The sequence below is a fragment of the Lonchura striata genome, chromosome Z (genome assembly GCF_050655825.1).
Source record: "Lonchura striata isolate lonStrDom1 chromosome Z, ASM5065582v1, whole genome shotgun sequence".
NCBI classification, from domain to species: Eukaryota; Metazoa; Chordata; class Aves; order Passeriformes; family Estrildidae; genus Lonchura; species Lonchura striata.
This window is the reverse complement of record NC_140740.1, coordinates 8,864,062-8,878,435: the sequence shown is the minus strand read 5'-3', so window position 1 is coordinate 8,878,435 and position 14,374 is coordinate 8,864,062.

Here is a 14,374-nt window from a genome sequence, read left to right as displayed (position 1 = left end):
ATTTCCCTTTACACATGTTAAGTAACTCCATGGAAATGAAAAATAGTGCTTTCTGATGTAATGCATTTATGTGTTTTTTAGCATATATGGTCAAAAATGTTATTTACTTTTGTTATTTTAAAATATTCACATTTATATCTGTTAGGAACTATTTTGTTAAAGAGCTTTGGTGCAGGAAAATGTTCATAAACATCTTCAAATAGATACCGAAAAATTATAATTGCATGTCCTAATTATTTAATAAAATTTGTACTGTGCATGAAATCACATGATTAGAACATGTTGTTAAGTAAAAATTACAAATTGTATTTAAACAACAAAATGTGTAATACATGGGTTCAGTTTACAAGATATATTAAGGTTGATTAACTATGTATTGCACTACCTCTGTGTACCTTAAAATTTGGCTCAGCCATTTAAAAATTAAAACAATCTCGTCAAAATGTCAAAAGATTTCTGACCTTTTTCCAAAAAGATCTCACGTATTTTCTTTAGATATTTCCAAATCAGACAAAAGGTATGTCTCCATTTTTTAAGCAATTATGAAAATAAATCCAGCAAGTAAAGTTTTAGGTTACCTCTAAGGTAGGAGAATGTTTACTAAATTCTGTTGTGCAAATTCTTTTGGGTCTCAATCTTTAGGGTCTAAATATCCATCTAAAATTTTCAATTTAGCAGTAGCTAATTCTCCATCAAATACCTCATTCTTTACAAATATCTTAAACTTGAAGATAATAATTTAATTTAGAAATTTAGAAATTAATTAACTTTTAAATTTAGAAATGTAATTTTTTTTTAATTTATAAATGTAATTAACTTCTTTACTTGTCTGTTCTTTTGAATAATACAAATTTATTATGTTGATGTTCCCAGACACAAGAAAATCTACAAAAAAATAAAAAATCCAAGGTATTTATCCCACAAGATTCTTCCTATTTCTCATAAGGCAAAAGTAGTAAAATATATGTGGAGACATGATGGAATTTCTATTTTTTTCCCATAATGTTAATAACCTCTAGCTTATATTTTACAATATTTCTTATTAAATTGGCTAATTTTCCACAGATTTTGTAATTTATTTCTGAGATTCTGACAGATTTCAATACTTGGAAATTAGAAAAATATGTAAGAAATTATACTCACTTTGGGCTACTGAATCTAGAAAACACTCATATGAAAAAGGCTGCGGACTGGATTTTTTCAGCAGCATTTGGTTTGGCTACTTTTTCTGCTTTAATCATTATTAGCTAACAGTTATTACTAACTTCAAGTTCATTTTTATTTATATGATAACTGTTCCATAAAAAAGCATGTAAATTACTAATGCAAAAAAATTCAGTATAAAAATCTGGAATCCATATTTTCTGTGTTAAAATGTTTAATTGCAGTTTTATTTCTAACTATTAACATTTAAATCTTAGGGAATACAGCATTTAAGATTAGCTATGAAATGTTACTTTACAATATTTATTCTTAGCTTACATTTTTATTTGACCTTAAGAGACTGTGGTTTCTATAATTGTTTTCAAATATCAATCTTTTTCTTGTGTCCATTTGCACCTAACTCCAAAGCAACTTTGTCACAGTTTTAGTTTTGTTGTTGGCTTAGAAGTACCATAATAATCAGTCCAGATTATGACAGCTTTCACTTATGTAATGTACAAAACTCCCTCATTTTCATATATATAAAACGGAAGGTAAATTTAACTCCGACCTTTGTTTTGAAAATCAGAAAATGCTGTTGTATAAAACACATTGTGTGATGCTGTTCTCCACATCCAAACACATACCTGTAAGAAAAAGCCAATAAGAAGATTTAGAAGTTGGGGGAAAGAAAAAAACAGAACACCAAAAAAATACCAAACTAACCTTGCCATATTATGAAAAACCGAGGAATATCTTTTTAACCTTTCAGTAAAAACAATAGTTCAAGGTATGTTCCAGCTATGCAAAAGAGATATTATACTCTAAATCTCTGTAGCTTTTTCAGAAACTACAGGGCAATGCCTATAGAGGAAGTTTTTAGCAGAATTATTGGGGTTTTTTGTGAATTAGTTGAGGAGTCCTTGTATTAAGTAGATCTGTTGCTGTATTGTTCTGAAGCCTACTTGATAGTATGTTGTTGATGCTGGAAACAGGCACACGACAAAACACACCAAAGGTCATGCGACAACAAACAACTTTTATGGAGTGCTACTCTCCTTACGTAGTTTTGAAGGTCTATGTGGTTCATCCACCTTGGCTGAACCATTTGCCACCATGTCCCCAGCAGCCTGGGCCTGCTGGGGACCCAGCCACCCAGTCTGGTGTAGATATAATCAAGGTATTTGTATAGTCAGCTACATTTAAGTTATAAAATTATAATTAGTATTATTTATAACTGTGAGGCCTTCAGGCCTGCTGTTAGCCACCACAATAGTGTCCTCCAAAAAAACACATTTTAAGTTGCTAAAGAGCATCTTTATTCACTTAGTTGTGTTAGCATACTTGCTTCTAAGAGGATGCATCAAACAATTCATGCCTAACTTATTTAAACTTATGTCCCCTGAGAAGTTTCATGATCATTGCAATGCTCACTGCTCCCCCAGAATACAGCACAAAGAGAGGACTGGCCAGTCTTTTCAGCTGAGAAACAGCCACGTGAAGCATATGAATTCTAAAAAATTTTCTTCCTTCCTGGTTCCAGAAGCTTCAAGAAAATTAATGTCCTTTGTCTTTTTGGGAATGGGCAAGGCAACAAAAGGACCCTATGATTCCATTACCAAAAACTGGGAACATGCAAACCACCCTCAGGGTTTAAACTATTTCAAAATTCCTTCCAAATCTCAAAGAAAAGTTTGCTTTGCTGGTTCTTCTGCATTAAATAATCACAGAGTTTTTGCACTTTGTGTATATTTTAAGCAGCTTTACTGGTATTCCTTGAAAATGTCTATTCTGATATCCTTAGTATGCCAGTGTGAGACTAGTTTTGTCTGACAAAATCAATCACAATATCAGGAATAATGTATTTGTGTGAATTGTTGAAAGTAATCTATATCACACATTTTTTAAAAAGTTATAACCAACAGTATTGTGATACCACAGCTCACCCAAGTTAAAATTTCTACTGCATATGTAAAATATTAATACATTTACTACATGGCAATTGAAAATATCCCAACTACTTCAAAAACTGCAGTAACACTTTACCACATTTCTAGTCAGCTGAAGAATACTCAATGCCAAAGAAAATCATTATCCCATTACATGTTTCTAAGTAATTCTGCTGGCTTAAGCATTGATATGAGTGTGACAATCATGAATTAAATACTTAAATTTATGAAAATAAGCTTTCGTAGTTATCAAAAGCCTGAACTGCAGAAACACAGTTAACTCAAACTTGTTAGAATAATTTCACTTTATAATAATGATCATTTATTTATGCATAACCTCATACAAACTCACAGCTGAGCTACTCAAAACTATAGGCAGCAGTATCTCGTTCACACATTACTGTCTTCCACATTTATCAGAATGGTTTTTCAGAGTGCAGTTTTCCTGCATGGTTTCAGACTTTTGCACAAAGAATTTTACTACTTTGAAAACCCATAAATAGAGTTACTGGAAACATGGCAAAAAATTGCTCCTCTTCTGTTTCTCTTCTGTGTATTTTCAATCTTCAAGTTACTGTGAATTGGGTACATTCCTTATTCATTCATTAATTTCATTCATTAATTTCATTCATTCATTCATTCATTCATTCATTCATTCATTCATTCCTTAATTATTAATCAACAGAGTACTGCAAATGCTAAAAATAGGATAAAAGTAAGGATTACTTCCATGCAATCATTTTAAATTACACAAATCCATAAGCAAGTCCCTCTACACGGAATGATAGAATTTCTACTATTTCAGTGAGATGGATAGTTATCCAAAACATGCAGAGAAGATGTAAATATTTGCAGTTCATTCCCCTGAAGAAGTCTGGCTTGGTTTTCTGCTTGAGCTGTAGGATATGAGACCCATTGTCAGCACCATCTCTGCAGAGAGATGCCACTAGAGAACTCCTCCCACCTCAAGCACCTGTTACAAAATTCAAGTGTTTCTCTGTACTATGAAGATTACCAAAGTGTTTAAAATGTTTAAAAATGAAAAAAAAAAAAATATTCCCACCTCAAGCACCTGTTACAAAATTCAAGTGTTTCTCTGTACTATGAAGATTACCAAAGTGTTTAAAATGTTTAAAAATGAAAAAAAAAAAATATTCCCTGATATTTTCCTGAGAAACTTCTTTCTAATTTGCTTAAACAGGATTAGAATAGCAGACATTAATAGAAAAAGTTATTTTTGTCTCATCATAACTGCATTTAGCAGTAAACAAAGGAGATATGAAATAATGCAATACGAGTTTCTCTCGTATCAGAAATGTCATCCAAAATAATCTCTTTACGTAAATGTTCATTGTATCTGAAAAGTAATTTTTAACATAGAGTATGGGATTTTTATAATTTTTTCAGATATTATGTTTTGCCATGCAAACCTTATTATTTTATAATCTGTAAATTGTGTTGTTATTTCTAATATAAACAAAACAATCTGTCTAATACATACAAGGAAAAGCAATTTCTGTATATATGACCACTGCATCCCCTCAGAAGATACAATGGGAATGTAGTATTCCTGACTGCTGTTCACAGAATACCTTTATTTCCAAGTCCATAGAGTGACGGAATCACAATATCTGAGCAGGACGTCATCATTTTTTCTTGTATCTGTAAATTAAGTAAGCAGTAATCTCAACATTGACTGAGGATTAAGTAGATGGTGAGAAAAAGGAGATTCCCTTGTACCCAGCAGTCCTTACAACTGCTAATTTACTACACGATGCTAAATAAATTGGGCCTGGCTTTGTAATGGAAATACATGGTGCCTGAACAAAAAAGCTGTTAATATAGTTATATCTGTTACATGGAGGTACAACAAATTGCAATTATTAAAGACTAAGTTTAAGGTAACCTTAAACTCAATATATACCCTGATGGTAGGATTGGTTTTTATACTCCTTCATTTCCCAAATAACACTTCAACATGGCTTTAAGTATTTTTTTTTTAAAATCTCAAACACATGCTTTATAAAAACTAACTTACTCCCCTAAGCACTCAGTTTCCAAATGCAGTTCATTTTTTAACAGTTGAGGCAATTGTGAATATATCTCTGGGCATCTTGTCAAAGCATTAGCACAGCCCTCCTTTAAGTGATTGGTTATGTAAAAGCACCATCTTAAGACAAGCACAGAAAGAGAACAAAACCCACCTGTAACATGTACCAAACTTATCTGGTGCCTTATTTGTCACTCTGCTTATTGAATTCTCAGGGGTACATGGCAGATCATCTGTGGAGTTTTCTAAAAGTCAAAGATTTCCTAAAGCAAGTCTACATTACCTAACTTTATTAGAAATTTACATTACATTAGGGGTTTACTTTACATCTGTCTTCAACACTGATAATGGTCCAAGGGGGTCTCAGCGCCCTGAGCTGAAGGACCATGACTGACAAAATTATCAACTCTCACTCAACTCTGAAACTGTGCAGGTTCTGCTGCTCTAGCTGGATCTCTACAAATTCATTAGACCTGATGATATAAGACTCTCCAAGCAGCTAGCTTCTCACAATGATTTTTGAGTCTTGGGAGTAAAGAGAAGTTCCAGCGGACTGGAAATTGGCAAACATTGTCCTGATTTCCAAAAAGGACAAGAAGGAGGACCCTGGAAACTTCAGGCTTGTCAGTCTTACTTTAGTGTCTGGTAAAATCATGGAAAATATTAGAGTCTAGGCAGTATTGCCAAACATCTAGAAGACAACAAGTCGTTTGTTCCTTTGCTTTCATGAGGGCGAAGTCCTGATGGTTGAACATTACCTTCTACAACAAGATTAATCAGCAAGCTGATCAAGAAAAGACAGTTGATATAACCATTCTGGCCTTTAGTAAATCTTTTGATACTGTATTTCCCAGGACCCTTCTGGACAAAATGTCCATCCAACAGCTGGATAACAGTGTCACAGGATGGGTGAGTAACTGATTCTAGTGGGGCTCCACAAAGGCTCATTCTTAGCCCAGTTCTCCTCAACAATAAATGACCTGGATGTGGGACTCAAAGCAATACTAAGTAAACTTTCCATGATGAGCTGCTAGCAACCCTCCATTTGCTGGTGGGGCAGATGCTTGCATGCCTGGGAAAAACGCCTGGGGAATGGAAGCACTTAACTGCAATATAATCAGGACCATTTTTCTTTGGGTTTCGTGGGGGCTCTGCCAGAGGTTCAGCTTGGCTCCAGTCACCTTTTTCTCCCTGTGTTCCTGCTTCCCTGTCCGTACCTGTCCTGTCCTGCTTCTCCACTTGCCCAGGGCAGGTCATCACCACGACAGCCTGGCGCTCTGTGTTTCCCTGATGGAGCAGCCACTGCCTGCACCCAGCCACGTTTCCCCGCTTTTCCCACAGCAGCCACAGCCTGCAGCAGCCAGCCCAGGGCCTTTGTTCATCAGCACTGGAGATACGGTGCCACCACTGCCTGGAAACGGTGCCCTGCCAGTCACAAGAGCAGCTGCCCATTGCTGCTCGCAGCATGCAAGCTCCATCTGCTGAGTAGGTGCTAACAGGGTGCCTGAGTGCATCAGTGATGATATGTCCTTGTCTTTTTTTCTCTTTGTCTCTCTTTTTTCCTCTCTGCTCTCTTTTCTATCCCCCTTTGTTGAAACTCAAAATGTCCCTCAGACATTTTTGGAGGTTCCAGGCCCTGGTCAGAAGCATTTTGGACCCTGGCAGGCAGCTGGAAACAGCTGTGATTTTGAGTTTGAGCCATGGAACAATTAACCAACTTTGCAGGAAGAACAAGAAGTCACAAAAGTTTAGATATTATAGTAGAAGTAGTTACAAAGTAGAGGGAAGAATTTTTTAGTGCCATACAGGGGGGTTTTAACACCTGTACAGAGGGATTTCTGATTTGTACGTGGGGGTCAGAAGTTTTAAGATGGAGGGATTTGGGCCTGTCCTGTCCTTCCTCTTTCGTCTTCCTTACCTCCATGTTTTTGGTGATGTTGGCACTCACAGATTGGTTTAGAGTAGAAAAGCACCATTTAGTATAGGTAGTAGGTATTGGGGAAAAACTGTAAACATTTAACATGTAATGTACCATATAAAAGATAGCAGCAGCCCTGGGCAGGGGGGAGAGAAGAAGTGAAGGGACAGAGAGGATGACAGGGGTGTGTGTGCCTTTGCCTGAGCTGCTGAGCAAACCGCAGTAGAAGACAAACCAGGACAATCTTTTAGATAACTTACAATAAACTGCCTTGAGACTGCACAACAGAGACTACTGAGCCTTTCTTTGGAAGCACAGGTTGGAAGAGGGAGTTTTCCACCTCACGGAGCCCCTGAACCAGGCCTGGGTTCTGTCACCCCTTTAGCAAGAACATTCTTTTTTTTTTTAAATAAACAGTTCTCAGATATAATATTGCCATGCTTGCACTTTATTTTTCTCCAAGAAACCTATCAAAAAGAATCCTCCTCAGTTCCCTCTTTTACAGAGGGACAGGACACATGGTGATGTGCATAGGCTGGGGAATGAGGTGATGGAAAGCAGAGATATGAAAAGGGACCTGGGGATCCCATCCATGGCAAGCTGAATCTCAGTCATCAGTGCCCTGGCATCCAGGGCAAGACCAACCCTCTCCTGGGGACCTCAGGCACAGCATCACCAGCTAGGCAAGGGAGGGGATTGTCCTGCTCTCCTCTTGGCTGAGGTGGCCTCACCTTGAGTGCTGGGGGCAGTTTTGGGTGCCACAATATAAAGAACATTAGTATACTATCAAAGAGTGTGCAAAGGAGGCCATGGGCATGTTGAAGGGTCTGGAGGGGAAGCCAAATGAGCAGCAGCTGAGGTGATTTGGTCTGTTCATCTTGGAGGAGACTGACTTTCAGTCTGCAACTTCCTTGTGAGGGAAAGAGGAGGGGCTGGCAATAATTTCTGCTTTGTGGTGGCCGGTGACAGGACCCAAGGAAATGGTATGAGGCTGAGTCAGGGGAGGTTTAGGCTGGATATCAGGAGGAAGTTTTCAAACCCCTAAGGTATTTGGACACTGGAACAGGCTTCCCCAGGGCAGTGGTCACAGCATCAGCCTCACAGAGTTCAAGAAGAGTTTGGAGAACATTCTCAGGCACATGGTGGGATTCTTGGGGTGTCCTGTGGAGGGCCAGGAGCTGGACTTCAATAATTCTGAGGATTTCTTCCAACTCAGGATATTCTATAATTATATTTTTTCCCATAATCTTGATATTCAAAAACTATAAAATGTTCCATATTCTATGATCAGGGGGCTTTCAAAACCACAATTTGATATAATAATATATTATTGTAAAATCAAATATATCAGTGCTTCAAATTAAATTCAGGACCTCAAGATAAAAAGATCCAAGGAGGATGTTCACAGTGGAGGAGTAGTCAGGCTTTAAAAATTTTTAGTGGATGATTAAAAAAATTAAAGAATGACAAGTCATTTAACAACCACAAACGCTGTGTATGGGAGTATTTTTCAGCACCATGAACACAATGATGACTAGACAAAGAGGAAGAAAAAGAAATCCCACGGCAAACTTCAGAGTCAATAAATGGCTAACACTGTTTTTTTTCAACTTCTCATCACATAAAACTTCTCTTCTGTGTGCTGCTACAAGTTAATTTTGAGGGGTAACAACCCCTAACCTTTCTTTGGGAAATATACATTAAGGAACCCCGTTTTCAGTCCCTGATACCCAAACTGCATTTCCTTTTAGCCCACTATCCTTCCACTTCCAGGAAACCCATAAAAATACCAGAAATAGCCATAGGAAGAAGATACAAATGAACACTAACTAGCTTCACAGCAGTGTTTTGTCGTCTTTATCTTAAAGCATAAACAAAATATCTAAATGGCTTATGAAATCTTCAGCATAATATAAAGACTTGTTTCTTCAATACTTTTTTAAAAATTGTATTTACATTTGCATTTACATGCAAAAAATTTGTATTTACATTTCATTTCTTTTTTTACTCCTTCATTTGAAATTCTCTCTTGTTCCTTTTATACCTACCTTCTTTCCCCCTTTTTCTATTGTCTTAGACTTCCCAGTCCCTGATTTTTCTCCAAATTTTTGCCAATAATTTTCTTTGCTTAGATATTTATTCCAGTTTCCTGAACTACCTCATAGATCTTGCATGCAGAAAGTGGTTTGCCACAGATCTGGAAAGAAAAGTGATATCTGCCACCAACCATGTTACGTCTCCCCAGTATACATTTGTTTTTTCCTTGCTTCGGAACAGGAAAAGATATGAGAGAAGAGGAATGAAAGTCCAAACAGCTCAGAAGGAGTGAGAAGGAACCAGGAGCCTGTGATCTGTCCTAACAAGAAGGAAATAATTTCTTTCTTAAAAGCAACTAGCTTTGAGCTGCTCTTCTCTCAGTCCTCAAGAGCTATCAGACCAAGGTTACTTAAAAGAACTAACCAACTAAAGCAGACACATGAGGAAAGGTCTTAAAAATTTATAATAAACATGAAAGAAACTGTATGCGTACGACACTATGCAATCCAATCAAAGTATCAGGTTCACTTGGCAGACAGTCCACTTTTTCCAAGTGGGTTATCTGCTTAGCCTCACTATATTGCTGGTCACACAGATTAAGAAAAAGCAAGCATTTGTCCTGAGATTGATCATGCCTGGATCAATGTCTAAGCTTTAAATAAGGCTCACTACTGCATGTGAATATCAATTCTTAAGCCCATTTTGGACTACATCTCTAATTTTTCTATAATGAAATTATTAAGTTTAGAGAGGACTCTTTCTCTACCAGAAGAAAAGCAATAGGGTGTTTCACTCTTTGACCATGAGCTGGAGAAATATGAATTGTGCATTGTTACTGACAATGCCATAGAAAGCAAATCCACAGATGGTGAGAAACCAAGAAATGTGTAAACATTTAAAAAAGGTTCCTAAAATATGGGCTAAAAAAGGTGAACTAGGTGTGCATGACCAATTTTTGGTAGTGGGGGGCTAGAGGGGTCAATTCTGTGAGAATCTGTGTGAAGCTTTACTCTTGTCCAACACATCGAATGCCAGACAGCTTCAGGAGTGATGTGCTTCTGGCCAAGGCTGGGCCAATCAGAAATTATAGCAACATCTCTGTGATTGCATATTTAAGAAGGAGAAAAGATGAATGTGTAGGAATAATTGTGTCCAGCGAATACATGGGAGAATTCTACAGTCAGCAAGGTCAGTGGAAAAGGAGGGGCAAGGGTCCACCAGGCACCAGAGCTGAGATTCCTCTGCAGCCCATAGTGAAGCAGCTGTGCCCCTGCAGCCCATGGAGGACAATGGGGAATGCAGAGATCCACCTGCATCCCATGGAGGAGCCCCACACCAGAGCAGCTGGACACCTGAAAAGAAAGCTCTGAATCCATTAAAAGCTCATGCTGGAACAGGCTCCTGGCAGGGACCCCCAGACCCATGGAGAGAGGAGCCCACACTGGAGCAGCTTCGTGGTAGGAGTTGTGACCCTGCGGGGTCCTAAGCTGGAGCAGGCTGTTCCTGAAGGACTGCACGCTGTGGAAAGGGATCCACATTGCAGAAATTTGTGGAGAAGTGGGATAGACTCGCTGGAGAAGTCCATGACCTGCCTCCTGTGGGAGAGACCCCACACTGCAGCAAGGGAAGAACTCCTCTCCCTGAGTAGTTCATGTGATGAGCTGACCATAACCCACATTCACATCTCTTTGCACTTCTAGAGAAAAAAGGTAGAGTCTTAGGTAGGAGGAAAGCGTGAGGAGAAGGTGTTTTTAAAATTTATTTTAGTTCTTATTAACTTGCTCTGATTTTACTAGTAATAAATAAAATTAATATCCCCCAAATCAATCTGCTTTGTCTGTGATTGCAATTAGTGAATGATCTCTTCCTGTCCTTATTTCCACTCCAAACCTTGGATAATATTTTCTCTCCCTTGCCTGCTTATGGTGGGGAGTGATTTAGCTGGTTTTTTTTTGGCTACCTGGCAACCAGCCATGGTCAACCCATTAGAACATGTCTGAATCCTCAGCATTCTGTGATGTGTTTGTGACAGTTCACCTTGTCAGTTGTAACCTGAACAACTGTTTTCCCATGAACAAATAGGAAGGTACAACAAAAGGCCAGCTACACAAAGAAAATTCAAGCCATATATCAGTCTCTTAAAGTAATTTTGCTTTATTAACTAAAGCAGAGGAAATTGCAATACCAATGAAGTACTGGAAAAAACCACGAGGACTTTATTAAATTTGTACAATTTTCTGTATGACAGTCAACTTAAATGTGCCTAATGGATTCTTCTGTTATGCAGGCTTTTATTGTTTTGCCAAGTTTTTAATAAAAATAATAACTATATCATTAAAATAAAGGATTAGCAATTGCAGTAATTGTATCATGACCTCATGGTGACTGGACTATGGCCATCTAATTGCATGTCAGTGCTCAGAGGCTCAGATCTGCAGACGTGCCTGAACATTACAGCTCAAGAGAAGAGCTTTTTCAACTACGAGACACTTCAGTTTCATACACTTAGAATTAATTTTAGGTAGCTATGATTTCTAGGGAGTCCAGAAAAAATGAAGCAGCAATAGAGCATGTGTCAAGTAGCAAGTATTTATCTGTGTTCCCTCACTTAGCTCTTCTTAGCACATGCATTCTGGGTTTAGGAGCAAAATTTAGACCAAGCAGGACTCACAACACTGAAAAATTTATTGATTTTCCTGCATCAGGGAAATACTTTCTCCAGTTTAGTACAGAACTGAGAAAAAGAAGAGCACTCAAAAATTCACCAATCACTTACAATAGCTAAGAAGAGAGAATTTAAAGTTTACAGGAGCTACATTTATACAATCTGAAAATTCTTAGAAAATCTTTGAATTCTTCCTTCTTTTGAATATGAATTCTTTTCACTAATTTTAGCTTTTTTAATGCCTACAATGATTTTGTAAATAATTATGCAAGCTTTCTAGTGGAAAACTTGCACATTAAAAAAAATAGAATATTTAAATTCTCTAAAAATGTTACTGTTTCAGAAGTATTTGTACACTGTACAAAACAATCCTACAAAACCAAGAGAGTTAGCAAGGATTTTCTCACAGATCAACAGGATCAATTCTTTACAAATAGCTCATTACTGGTAGAAATAAGAAGTACCTCAGCGGCCTTGGGTATTAACAGGTTTCCTAAAAAGGAGGTAAAAAACCTCCAGGTAACTGGCTATATAGGTAACTCAGCAGCACTTCTAGCCAAACAAGAGAAGCATTTCCCTCTAAGGCAGGCAAAGAGACTGCCAGATCCACAGGGAAAGTCACAGGGTGTCTGGAATATCATCAGCTCACAAAATATTCTGGTATTAACATCATCAGGCCTGCTCATTCACCCTACCCAAAATTGTTATACAAGGATAAAAAATAACATGTTTCTAAAAGCATATTAACTGGATGACATGCCTGTCTCACAACAATGGTAGTGCTAGTAAAACTGATGAGAAGCCTGAATTTTTCTGCCTTCTAGAAGAGCACACCTAGTGTACTGATTGCCTCTCCCTAACCCTCAGCAGACTTACCTGCTTCCTGCTCTCCTTCTCAAGGATCCTGGCACAATCAGACAATGTTACTTTTCTAAATGATTGGCTCTTTGAGTGAATGAAACAGGGAAAAATCCAGTAGAACCTCCAGTCTGAAGGGAGTTCAGGTGTCCAAGGGCATCATGTTCTGCAGATGGTATTTTACAGACAGATTGTAAATTATTTTAACAAGAGACTTTTTCTTACAGTGAACAGAGGATCAGGCTCAGCTTGTTCAATATTTAATGCAAATGTTCAGTTCAGATCTCAGAGGAGTGAAGAGATGATATTTCTAAGACTTTTTCCATTCTACTGATCTTCTATTAACTGGTTTCCAAGGGGAAGGCATGCTTCAGATGTGTTACAGTGATAATGGTGGTCCCCCTGCATCATCTGTACACCCTAAAGAGATTGACCTCATAACCACCCTTGTTTATCTCAGATAATTTCTTCTTTCTAGTAGTTGTAAAACCATAGAACAAAACCAGTCTCAGACACCATTTAGACAAAAAAAAACTCTTATTTATTTTTGTAGTCTGTACTATTAGAATAAGTCAAACATAGCAGGTGAAGGTCAGCCTAGAAACTAACAAATTTTTTATGAAACTTCTGTTTTAATACTTTTTTTTTCATCATAACTGACAGTATAACTCACACTCACTAGTTAACCAAGTTAACTAGTCAAGAATAAGAAGATACCAAGAATAATTTAATAAAGATAGTAAGATAGCAAGAGTACCAAGTCAAGAATAGCTTTTTTTTCTCTCATTATAAATACATATTCTAAAATTATTGGAGTATTTATTCAAGAAACTTCTCAACATTCTTAAAAGTACTACAAACTTTTTGGTATTTCATTCCTGTGCAATAATTTTCAAAAATATCTTGCTCTGATAGTATTAAGGGTACACTAAACTGTGAAGATCAAGAAAAGCTAATCAAGACCAAGTTAATAACAGGTAATTCCATTCCCTTTGGAGTTTTCTGAGAAAGTATTGGTTTGGTGCTTCATTATTTCAGCTGGTCATCTAAACCTAGATTACCCATATCAGTTCTATTCTGTATTATATACACTTACAATTTCCTATTCTCTAAAGTAAGGAATGTTTAGCAAAAGATTCTCCCAAAGTTGCCTCTGGTCTGATTGCCAAGGTCTGTTACTGTCTTCTGTCCTATTAGATCAGTATAAATCTGTAGTGGGCAAGAGGAATAAAACAACCTCCTGATTTTTGCATTAAAAAAAAAATCACAAATTTAACAATATACATTGACAAACTCGCCATCTTTTATGTTCTAAATAGGATTTTATGTATCATGTACACACATAACAGATATAAAGACTGACACCTGTACACAGAGGGATTATGGATCTTCTGTCTCTTAAGTTGTTAATAAATTCTTCCATGGGGAAAACAAACCAAACCAAAACCAAACAAAACAAAATAAAACCAATCCCAAACGAAAATAAGCAAGCATCTGAAGAAAGCACACCTTTCCCTAATGAAGCATCTAAATGAGAGCAAAAAAAAAAAAAGTCTAGCTCTGCATCAGATATTCTTTTGGTGTCTAATGTTAGCACCAAACATCACATGGAGACTTTTTATTTCTTTTATAAAAAAAATCTTACACAAATTCTGCTCTGGGGAATGAATAATAGGCACTAGACATAATCATGCTAAGGGCCAAATTTTCAGTGTCTCAAAATTCCATTCAAAGACTGTGTACACAAGGTCTTT